This window comes from Lissotriton helveticus, chromosome 6 (assembly GCF_964261635.1).
Source record: "Lissotriton helveticus chromosome 6, aLisHel1.1, whole genome shotgun sequence".
Lineage (NCBI taxonomy): Eukaryota > Metazoa > Chordata > Amphibia > Caudata > Salamandridae > Lissotriton > Lissotriton helveticus.
Genome location: NC_136067.1, coordinates 1,816,535,461 through 1,816,548,396, shown reverse-complemented (window position 1 = coordinate 1,816,548,396; position 12,936 = coordinate 1,816,535,461).

The following is a 12,936-nucleotide window of genomic DNA, read 5'->3' as shown; positions in this document are numbered from 1 at the left end:
CACTGAAAGCCAGCGCCATACTAAAACACACGAGAGACGCCCTGCTGAAAGTGGACAGGCACATGGCGCAGAAACTGAAAGGCACAGCTTGGGAATCCATCTGGTTCAACACTAAAGTGACCTACCAGGGGGCGACACTGCATAACGACACGTGGATCGGGAAAGGCATCAGCACGCCCAGCCAAACGGAGACCAGGCAAAGACCGCTGACGTTCCAGAAACTACAGCAGCTGCACGACCTCCCGAACCAAGAGTTCTATAACTTCCTAAAAATTAAGACAGCAATAACAAAGGCCAACCTATGCGGAGGAGAGCCGGGAATCATCAAGTACCTGCAGCTCCTCAACTCAGCAGGTCACCAAACGGCAAAGATCTATAAGCTCCTGAGCCCATCCAAGCTGGCGCAGAACAAAAAAGCAACTAACACATGGGAGACGCTCCTGGGCAGGCAACTGAATGAAACAGAGCGAGCAAAAATGTGGAGCTCAGCGACAACAAACAAAATCACCCCACAGCTAGCGCAAACAAAATACTGGCTACTCCACAAAGCCTACTGGACGCCATCCAAACTCCACAAGGTCGGCATCGCAGATTTAGACAAATGCTGGAACTGCCTGAAAGAGGAAGGCACCCTCGAACACCTCATCTTCACCTGCGTGAAAGTCAAGAAGTTCTGGGCACAAATCAACACTTTCATGAACGATATGCTCAAAACAGATCTGGAAATCAGCTTCGTCAGCCTGGCGACTGAGCACCTAACAGCGAACCTAAAAAGTAGAGAAGAGAGAGAACTCCTAGACCTACTACTCACAGCAGCCCTTAAAATAATCCTAACGAACTGGAAAAACACAGCCAAAGCAAACTTCAAAACATGGATCAACTGGGTCACCTTCCTGAGAGGAGCCGACAACATTACAGGCACTTTCTCAAAAGAACATAAAGCCAAGCTGCACATGTGGGACCCGCTCGACGAGCTCCTGAGGAAGACCCAATAAAGGACAATTAAGGAAAATAACGTGCGTGCGCACCCCCCCCCCCGCCTCTCTTCTCCTCTTCTTCTTTCTTTTCTCCTCCAGTGGAGGGAGAACAATCGCGCTGCCACGAACGGACTGTCTTAGATATGACCGCCACCATTGTACTCAGACCTGTATATATATATTTTTGTATGACCTTCTTTTGTATGCCAATAAAAAAAAAATTCTAAATAAAAAAAAAAAAAAAAAATGACACAAAATGTAACAAATTTCACAAGCTAATAAAAAATACACGAGCACAATATCAACCTTGCATGGTCTGTAAACTGTTGCCATCTAAATTGGAGTAGGAATAGAATTAATAATTTTCAGTTCTGTGATGCCATGACAATTATTATTTGGCTACGTGAAAATTAACTCTTCCTCCTGACACTCAATGCTGAATGTTGCTCACCATTAAAGCACAGAGAGATTAAAAACTGAATGGAAACCCCGTACATCCTATTGACGCCGCAAACAGCACTTGCTCTGCCACACACGCAGACATGAGCGATTCCTACATCCCAGAATGAAATCAAAGTTCCGGCAGAGAAACCTATTTGCAACCTTCAATCCTGCTGCCAGGTAACCTTACAACGAACTGGATCGCTCACCAGCCATCGCATTCCACATATCACGTGTGCACTGTTTACTTGCTAGTACCTTGAATTATATCAGAAAAAGCGAGATAAAGAAACCTTTCTTGCGCCACACTGAATACAAAGCAGCCTTTATGACTCCATGTTTTGTTGTGATAGATACTAAGCAATGTCAACGTTAGCGACAGTAGCAACTCACACAGGAGGACGTCCACTGGAGTGTGCACTGCCACACGCATTCTGCGCCACGATTTATCAAGGGTGGCACCACAATACCCTCGCACAGCAGCCGAGTATGCTGGAGGGAGGAGCGCACACCTACCGAGGCGGATTGTATATTTCATAAAAGAAATGTGGACTTCGCAACGGCTGGAGGCAATGGAGGTGCGAAGGGGTGATCATGGAATGAAAGAATTGAACTGGAGAGGTGAGGGAGTAAGGAAGACAGGAGACATACGTACATGGAGCGGATGGTGGCTGAGGAGCTGATGCCGCCTCGGTAGAGATTTCACAAGGTGCTGCTGGTCTGGGTTTGCTGTCTATCAGTACAAGGCAGTGCCGGCTCACAGTACTCGCGGGGGTGGGTGGGGGGTGAGGGGTGAGGGGTAGGTCGCGTTTGGGGGGGAGGGGGGTTAAAAATGAAATTAAAAAAAACTTACAGAGTCCGCGCTTTTATTATTTATTCAGTGCCTCTCAACCAAAGATGCTGCGCACAGGACTTATCGCAGAGGCCCACAAGTGCTCAGCAGCACAGAGGAATAAAAGCCGGTTCTTTTAAAAGAGGGCGCGAGCTATGCATTACAAGGCAATTACGGTCGGTGATTTGAACTTTGTACGTTAGTGTCATGGGACTTGTTCATGATGATACTTTCAGCCACAGAGCTCTGAATGGGCAAGTACTCGCTTTTACTGAGTGCTTGCAGTTCTCTAATTAGGAAGGAATAGTACCTGCACATAACAAGTGTTTAAATACTTTTCACGAAAGAGTGGCAGTACCGGCTCGCAAAACTCGGATAGGAGGGGGTGGTCGTGCTGAGGCCGGGGGGAGTCGGGTGGGGGCCGAGAGGAGTTTTAAAAACAAAAGAAAAAACTTACCGGGTCCGCGCTGCCTCTGCTCTGAGGTCCCGTTGGCGCCTACAGGAACAGCCGTGTCTCCGTCACTGCTGGCAACACCTCTCAGCCAATCCTGGTGCTGCCAGCAGCGCCAGGAATGACTTAGGGCAATGTTACGCTCTGCCCATTAGGAGACCGAGGTTTGAGCCTTTGCTCAATCCTCGCTCTTCTGAAGGGCATGCGCCACCCACAGCAGACACCAATGCGCATGAGTGGGCACGGCGCATACATTTGCCCTCCGTCCCCACTCATGCGCACTTGTGACAATCATGTCACTCAACATGACGCCAGACCGCCCACCCCTTCAGACTCTGAAGGGGTGGGCGGTCCGACGTCATGCTGACTGACATGATTGTCAGTTCAACCTCGGCGTCTTTGAACTTGAGTAACCTGAGAGTTTACTTAAGTTCAAAGACGCTGAGGGAGCTGCAGGTGCGGGCGGCTTGTGGAGCAACGCCCCAGCGCCCTTAATGGACGCACCGCCACTGAGCTGGTGGTGTGTCCCAGAGTTCCCTTTCTAGATTTTTCAACAATTTCTTAAATGCAATGTTACAAAGGATTAGAAATTACATTAGCTTTCCAAGCTCACAACAGGAATTGCTGAAAACTAAGTTGGACTTTTACAACATGGCAAATTTTCCACATGTCATAGATTACATAGATGGCAGGCATGTTCCAATTTGCCCACCTTCAGAAAATGAGTACATTTTCCGCAATAGAAAATGTTACCATTCCCTGAATATTCAAGCAATTTGCAATTGAAAAACAATTATCACAGATTTGGTTGCCAGCTACCCAGGAAGTGCCCATGATTCCTATATATTTAGGCATAGTGCTATCTATACACAACTGCTGGCTGGCGTATTTGGAGATGGATATTTGCTTGGTAAGTACTTTAAATTTGTATGTCATTTTACATATGTCTTGTTATCATTCATTTTTCCTGAAGGTTTGTTTTTTTCATTTTAATATGCCATAGGTGACAGTGCATATGCTGTGAGAACATTCATACTCACACCCTATCTTAATCCAACTACCCGCAAAGAGCAGCAGTACAACCATGCCCATATTGCCACCTGCGATGTCATAGAGAGGACTTTTGGTGTCATGAAGTCAAGATTTCGCATATTACATAAAACAGGAGGAGCATTGCAATATCGTCCAGATGTCTGTTGCAAAATTGTAGCAGCTTGTGCCATGCTGCATAATGTAGCCATTAAGAGAGGTCTTGAACTAAATGTGGAAGATATGCTACCTAACATTGACAACCAACCACATCAACCTCAAGCAAGACTACATGGGCCAGATGCAGCTGAGGGGAGGAGAAGGAGGGCAGAAATTACACAACATTATTTTTAAGAAAGGTATGACAATTACTTGTTTCACTGATGCCATAAAGTAATTTTTATTAACTTCAAATGTAAATGACAGACTTGAAATTCTTAACACCATAATGCATGTTTTTTGAAATTATAAATTTTTACTCCATTTTTGGTAAATACAATGTTTCACATGTAGTCTTATGATGTCATTCATCGTGGTAGCAAAAGCCAAAAAGTCATTTTTTTCTCCCTCGTACGCCTAAAGCCTTACCAGAAACAATTACATTTGCAATGCATTTAGTGCTAGCTTTCAACTTTTGTCTGTTGCTACGGCGTTCAACCACTTCAGAAGCATTCCCTAGAGTTTTCATTGATGAACAAACTTCATTGACTCCTGTTTCAAATGACATTCCTGCTTTTGGCATTACTTGTATGTCTTTTGCAAGACTTTGAAGTGCCTTCATTCCAGAGGTAATCTCCTCACAGCATTTCCTCATGTCCTTCTGCATGCCAACTGCATGCTTATTAAGTTGAATAGTGCTGTTACACATCCTATTCATTGATCTACAGCATGACTGCATAGTTACAAATGATCTGCTAAACCTAGAAGAATTTCCTTCATGATGTGCTTGCATTGCTGTACTCATATTTTCTAAGGCTACTGTCATGCGGTCTAGTTTGTGTCCTGAGGCCATATGTGATTTTTCTAGGACGTTAGTCATTTGACTGAGACACTTACTAATGGCACTGATGTCTCCACTAATGTGACTAATTTTTCCTTTCAACACCCTTATGTCTTTCCCCTGCAGACGTTGTACTTTCAGCAGCTTTCTCTCAATGACACTAGCAGTGGTGTCTTCATCTAAGTTTGTTCTGTGCTGTGCTGTGCTGGACGTGGCCTTCGCCTGAACAATTGCTGTAATCTATGTCGCCTTGTAACTTGTCTGGGTTGTGATGCAGGGGTTGGAGCAGAGTTTTCAGCAGAAACAGGGACATTTGATGGTTCACTACTGTCAGAGTCTGCAATTTGACGCGCTCTTTGTCTATTATTTCTTCCCTGTACTGTTGGTGATGATGGTGGATCATTATTATTTGTTGCTGTATTAAGCATTTCTTCAGTGAATACTATACTATACTATACTAAGGTTTGGTAAAGCGCAACAGCTGCCCCGGCAAAGAGGCGTCCCGGCGCTGAGAAGAGTCACAGAAACCTACCAAGAGGGGGTAAGGGGGAGAGAAGAACTAACCAGAGGGGAGCAAGAGGGTTTTGATAGCTTTCCGGAAGGTAGCAAGGCTTTCTAGGGAACGGATGTTGGGGGGCAGAGCATTCCAAAGCTTAGGTCCTAAGACCCTAAAGGAGCGACCTCCAATGCGGCAAAGCTTTATGCGGGGAACGCTCAAGAGATATTGGTTAGAGGAGCGCAGGTCACGACCAGGGACGTAGGGAATGAGGAGATTTTGAAGGAGAGTAGGACTTCCCAGTTTGAACATTTTGAAGATCATGATGAGGGCTTTGAATTGAATTCTGGAATCAACGGGCAGCCAGTGAAGCTTGCGGATGGTGGCTCTGGCTGAGCATCTGCGGGGAAGGCCGACCAAAGCTCTTGCCGCCGCATTTTGCACGCGTTGGAGTCTAGCAATTTCTCCTTTGTTTGCGCCTAGGAGGAGGACATTCGCGTAGTCCAAGCGAGAAAGGATGGTCGCCTGGACGATCAGCTGGCGGACCTTCGGGTCAAAAAAGCCAAGTATAGAGCTGAGACTTCTTAATAGGCCTATACAAGTGGCAGCCACCTTCTTGGTGTGAGTTTGGTAGCTGAGTGAGGCGTCCATCCAGACTCCTAGATTTTTTACAAGGGACTTAGGGGGGGGAATGGAGCCGAGGGAAGACGGCCACCAGTGCTCATTCCAAAGGCTGGTGTTTTTGCCAAGGAGCAGCACCTCTGTTTTTCCCGCATTCAATTGCAGATAGTTATCCGTCATCCATTGCGCCACTGCTGCCAGGCTATTTCTAAACCTGGAGGCCGCGATGGAGGGGCTTTCCGTGAGGGTGATGACCAACTGGGTGTCGTCGGCATACGACACTAGCGTCAGCCCCCATTCTTTGGCCACAGCAGCAAGAGGCTGTACATAAAGGTTGAAGAGGGAAGGGCTCAACGCTGAACCCTGAGGGACACCCTGTGCGATGTGGCGGGGTCTAGAAAGAAATGGGGTGGCTGACACCCGGAAGGATCTGTCTTCAAGGAAGGAGCGGAACCAGGACAGAGCTAGGCCAGATACTCCGGTCATCTCCAGACGTTTAAGAAGGATGTCGTGGGATACCGTGTCAAAGGCTGCGCTGAGGTCAAGAAGAATCAGCGCAGAACTCTGACCGGAATCTAAGATCGTCCGGAGATATTCGGAGGTGGCCAGTAGGGCAGACTCCGTACTGTGACCTGGTCTGAACCCATTTTGGGATGGGTCCAGGATGCCATTCAGGTCTACATGTTTGGAGAGAAAGCCGTTAACGTGGGCCTCTGCAATTTTAGACATCCAAGGGAGCAGGGATATGGGTCGGAAGTTTTCCGGCTTAGATGGATCCAGGGTGTTTTTTTTAATTATGGGTGACACCCATGCCTGTTTCCAGGCTGCCGGAACAATAGCGGAGGAGAAGGAGAGGTTGAGAATGTCAGACATGGGAGGCAGGAAGAAATCAAGTGAATCCATAAAATGGATAGGGCTCATAGGGTGCACAGGGGAGCCTGATTTCACCTTTCTGCAAAGTTTGATTAGATCTTCAGAAGAGATATCAGGGATTTGTGTAAAAGGGGTGAAGTCGGAGGTGGAGTCGGTAGGTTTGATAGGGTAGAGGGGGGGTTGAGAGAAAGTTTTGTAGATATTTTGAACTTTCTCTATGAAGTATGTAGCGAGTTCCTCACATTGTTCAGTGGATGCAATATTAGGGGAGGGTGACCTGGTACTCTGAAGTTCTTGGACTAGTTTGAAGATAGTTTTTGCAGGGTTGGGACTCGCATTGATTCTGTCAGCATAAAAAGCTGCACAAGCCATGCGGATAGCTTTGTGATACGATTTTAGTTTCAATATATAGCTGGTTTTGTCCTTACAGTCAAAGTCTTTTCTCCACAGACGCTCTGCTCTTTTACATTCCTTGCGCATGGTTTTGAGGGTGTCATTGTACCAGGGGTTGGAGGGTGTGGTACGTCCTTTGGTCCATTTCGCTGGAATGAGAGTGTCAAGTCCACCCTTAATCCAGTCATTAAAAGCGTTATAGGTCGTATCAATGTCTTGGTTAGCTCCCCGATGGAATTTCCCTAGGGTGTCGTGGAAGTCAGCAGTGGATAATTTGTGCCATGGTCTTTTAGGGCGGCGGGTAGATTCGATTTTGTGCGCTCGTTCAAAGACCAGGATAGTTAGTTTAATGAGGTAGTGGTCCGTCCATCCCATTGGTATGGGCATCTCTGTAGTGGCCTCTTGAATGTTTGTAAGGACCGGGTCCAGAGTATGCCCGGCTAGATGGGTTGGAGCCTGAATAAGGGAATCGAGTTGTAGGGCAGAGAGATCAGGAAGGAGATTTCTAATAGTGGGGTCATCAAGTAAGTCAAAATGAAGGTTGAGGTCGCCCAAGATGGTAAAATTAGCAGATCTGGTCACAAGAGCGGTTACCATCTCAAGAAGGGCTTCGATAAACCTGGAAGCAGGGCCAGGTGGACGATAGATGTAGAGGCCAGACTATGTGAAGTGTGGGCTAGTTGCAATTTTGAATCGGGCACATTCACAATCAGGAAGAACTTCTTTAGTAAATGAGCAAGTGAATTGCTTTTTATAAATTACCGCGATGCCACCGCCTCTCGTATCGCGGTTTATAGTTGACATGTGGTAGTCATCTGGGAGCGTGAGGTTGGGAATGGCGGACGCTCCATCCCGCAGCCAGGTTTCGCAGAGGAAGAGAATGTCAGGGTTCTCATCCAATATGAGGGAGTTAACCTCAAGATGGTGTTTGGTGAGCGACCTGACATTAAGTTGAAGAACCGTGAGGGGGGAGGTGGTAGGAGCGTAACGTTTTTCTTGAATGCTACTTGGGCTTGCAGCGTTGAAGTGGCAGGAGTTGCATTGGAGGCTCGTGTGGCCAAGAATGCCTGTCATGTCAACACATCTCTGTCCAGGGTTTAAGGCAAGGAGGAGATCTCTATTGTATCGAAAGGGTACCCGAGGCAAAGTTTGACCAGGGGGACTGGCGAAAGGCGATGTCGTGGCGATGACGGGCGAAGACGGGCTTGCCTTAGGCGCGCCTTCGGCGCGCAATCGGCGCGCCCGCTGCGCGTACGGTACAAGCACATTCTAAATAGGGAGTGCTGATGGCCTGGGGGCGTGGCCTCCGAGTGGGCGTGGCCTCGCGTCTCCCTGGCGGGAAAAGTTTGTTTAGGAAGTGTCCGCGACCAGCGTGAAATCGGCTGTGCGGCGTGCTAAAGGACAGAGTCCTGATGTAAACAAACAAGTAAGTGCTATTAAAATCAGCAGTAAGTGACAGATAATAATTTTTAAAATAGACAAACAGAGAGACTCCCGGCTTCCGCCTCAGGAGGGTTCGTACTTCTAGCTGCAGGCGCAGGGATCGGCGCTTTTAAGCAGGATGAAGGGGGCGTGGCCTCCGAGTGGGCGTGGCCTTGCGTCGCCCCGGCGGGAAAAGTTTGTTTAGGAAGTGTTCGCGACCAGCGTGAAATCGGCTGTGCGGCGTGCTAAAGGACAGAGTCCTGATGTAAACAAACAAGTAAGTGCTATATAATACAGATAATAATTTTTAAAATAGACAAACAGAGAGACTCCCGGCTTCCGCCTCAGGAGGGTTCGTACTTCTACTCTGCAAATTCAATAAAGTCAGTTTCCAGATCTGTATCTTAAATTGAAGAGAGTGCAAAGAGTGTATTATTTTAAGTGTAATGGCTGTGAAGTTTCAATTAATAAATTGCTTTTTATAACCAAAAATTATGCCTCTTGCCTAATTGCCTACTTCACCTACTTTGAAGTTTCTACTGTTTTAAACCTGTACATTTGTTTAAAAATCACTTTGAAAAAAGGCTTTGACTACAAATCCCATGATGCACTGCAACTTACAATCAAAATAGCTTTTAATGACCTCCCTTTGAGTAATATGTACAACACCTTCATTGAATTTTTAAAGAAGCTTATGCAATACTACCATTACTTTTAAATAAAACACAAGCGACAGTTTAAAATATTAAAAATTATCTTTACCTTGAGATGTGTCAGCTTTCTCAGATGTATCAATGTCAACGACTCCTATCACCGCCTCATTGGTTAGGGTCCCTTCCACCAGGTCCTCCAGGGGGGTATTTGGCCTGTCCCTTGGTGTTCCACCACCAGTTTTTTTGGCACTCTTGAGGCGGGTGGCTAACCTTTCTTTGGCACAACTACGCAGGTCATACCATCTTTTTTGCAGGTTATTAATGACTCTGTGTGCGACGCCCACAGCATTCACTTTAGCTTGAATGGCAAGCCAAAGTTTTCTTTTAATTCCTTCAGGAACCTTGAGGGACTGCTTCCCAAACAGCTGTTCCTGCCTTGCAGTCACTTCTTCTATTAAAATTTCAAGTTCCTGTTCACTAAATTTTACTTTCGTCTTTCTGGGATGTTGGTCCTCCAAAACATTTTCTGAAGCCATTTCAAAAGCTGCACTACACAAACAGCCTCCTCCAGGGACAGAAACCAGAGCTCCAACTGCCAAAACACACTCCTGCTTCTGAAACAGGGCTTCAGGTGGGTGTAATTACTCTCCAGGCTCCCTGGCTGTAATTACAATGAGATGCATCATGTGTGACTTTTCGCAATTTGCGAATTCGCAAACTGCGAATTCGCAATCAAGAAATCGCAATTTTTATGCAATTCGGTAAAAATAGCGATTTTTACCGAATCGCAAAAAAATGGCCAAAAAAAATGATGCATTGCTTTTTGCGATTCCTTATTAGCGATTCCTTAATTTTTGCAAATAAGGAATCGCAAAAAGGGACAATGATGAATGTGGGTGATATGCTTCTAAACAGGGACGACTTCAGGGCTTTGCGACTGGTGAAGCTGCACCTGGCACTGAGCTCTGGGGTGGGGGAACACTGTGTTTAGAAATAATGTATCTGTTTAAAAGCACCTGCTGCAGAGTTCCTTGGGTGTCCCACAGCTTTCAGGCAACAGTAAAGATGTCAAGATTACTCTGGTGATTAATATTTCTGCTGGAGAGAGATCAGTTTTGACTCATCATAAACGTGTGCAGAGGGTAAATATGCCTGCTGCAAATAGCGTTTACAATGCAGATCACAGAATTATATTTTGTGTTTATAGCTCACTATTTTGTGTGGATAGCTACTACTTTTGTCAGAGACATCCTTTTGTTACATGCAGTTCATAAGTTACTATCCTAATATACCACAGTAACCTATGAACTGTGGTCACACAGCTGCATGCAAACTGCATAGTCTTGGTTTGAATGTTTTTGTAATTTTTTAAACAATCTTTATTGGCATTTTAGATAATAGTTCAACATAGTGTTTCACATAGTATATATACTAATAGCATTATTCCAGTTTTATCTGACTCCAATTCACATTATAACCCAATTATGATATCTGCTATGCCTTTCAAATCAGAACATAACTCCAGTCTCCCCCCACCCATCCCCTTTGTGTCTTGAGTCCATTCTCTTCAAAGTCTTCTAAGCTCCATAATCTTCAACAGAATGCATAACATTTCATCTTTCTTAAGCCTCTCCTACCCCCGTTTGTTCGGCACCCAGGGTTTTTTGTGTATTGTCTCCCCCTTCCACATCTTCACCTCGAAGGTTTCTCAGGTCCGCAATCATCGCTGACCACACCTGAGCATCATCTTTGAGTTTTTCATCCCTTCTATTTTTTTTCATACGGGTCAATTCAGCCATCGCTCATTCTTTGAGATCTCTTAATCAATTACTTAGAAGTGGAGGGGTCGGGCTTAGCCATCAGATTGACTCTCTTCTTTTTGCAAGAACCAACCACATGAGTACAAATTTTCTGCTAAGTATTTTTATTTTGGACTGGGTATTAGATCCAGTAGGACCGAGCGTATTGTCCTAGGGATGGCCCATCCCGTAGCCTTGTGTATTGTTTCCAGTACTCCCTCCCAAAAGGTGTTCAAGCTCTGGCATGCCCAAATCACATGTATGAAGCATTTGGAATTTGGAAGACTGAGAACCGATCGGGAAAGTGATTGCATTCACTGTTGTTTAAGAGCACCCCTGACGAAGGACCACTCAAGGTCTGAAATGCATTGGGTTAAGAAGGACTAACAATTGTAGATGACTTATGTAAAATTCGTGCTACAGAAAAAGGCCTGGATAGGCATATCTGCCGTATTTAGAAATTGTATAAATACATAAGTGTCTCTTATGTGACGAGAAGAAAAATTTGAAAATTGGAAGTTTTTGGAAAAATACAGAATAAACATTCGTGAAATATGAACAGATTGTGGCATCATTGTCAAGTGCTAAGGATCAAAGCAGTGCATCTCGGTTTGGGGTGATACTGTTGTTACACATTGGTGGCGCTCTGTGAGGAGGTCCATTGAACTTGTCTGCTACCCAAGGACTTTGGAACAGCTTGCCGGACACGCTTCGCGGGTCCCGCATCGCGGGTTAAGGACACCTGAAATCCTAGTCTGCACGGGAAAGGCGAGGGCACAACAGGGCTGCAAGCGTTGGTATTTCAGGGACTCCGTTTCCCAGGAGCCCCTGTCTCACCCACCATCACCAGCTGGTCCGCTCTCCCTGTCTGCCTGCCCCGCCCACCGATCACGAAGGATTTAAGCCTGCTGTGCCGAGCAACAGAGGGACGCTGTTGTTACACATTGGTTGCGCTCTGTGAGGAGGTCCATTGAACTTGTCTGCTACCCGAGGACTTTGGAACAGCTTGCCGGACCCGCTTCGCGGGTCCCGCATCGCGGGTTAAGGACACCTGAAATCCTAGTCTGCACGGGAAAGGCGAGGGCACAACAGGGCTGCGAGCGTTGATATTACAGGGACTCCGTTTCCCAGGAGCCCCTGTCTGACCCACCATCACCAGCTGGTCCGCTCTCCCTGTCTGCCTGCCCCGCCCACCGCCCACAAAGGATTTAAGCCTGCTGTGCCGAGCAACAGAGGGACGCTGTTGTTACACATTGGTTGCGCTCTGTGAGGAGGTCCATTGAACTTGTCTGCTACCCGAGGACTTTGGAACAGCTTGCCGGACCCGCTTCGCGGGTCCCGCATCGCGGGTTAAGGACACCTGAAATCCTAGTCTGCACGGGAAAGGCGAGGGCACAACAGGGCTGCGAGCGTTGGTATTACAGGGACTCCGTTTCCCAGGAGCCCCTGTCTGACCCACCATCACCAGCTGGTCCTCTCTCTCTGTCTGCCTGCCCCGCCCACCAACCACTCAGCCCTTCCCCCCCCCATATAGCAAGCAGACTATACCGCTGCGCGGGAGCGCGCAGGAGCGTCTCGGGAGAAGCCCGGGACAAGGGCGGGACCGTCTGTGGCCGTCAGAGGCCGAAGTAGGCTGGGCTGGGCCCCGTCCCTTTGGCTTGTTTTATTAATTTGCCGCACTGACTTGTTTGCATTTGTAATTTGCTTGGCACCGCTTAAGAGTGATATATTACTGTTTTGCTATTTTTGTTGTGCTCTTTAGTTCTCTATTATGACGGCAAAAAAACTTCGTTCTGGCCAAGTATTAGTGGGGAGGTCATGTTCTAAAACGAAATCGAATCCCCTGCGGAATAAAATTAATTCTACTCTGCAATTAAAAGGTCAGTGCCAACTATATAGTTTATGGGAAAGGGGAAAGGATAAAGTTGTATCTGATGCCTTATACTCTG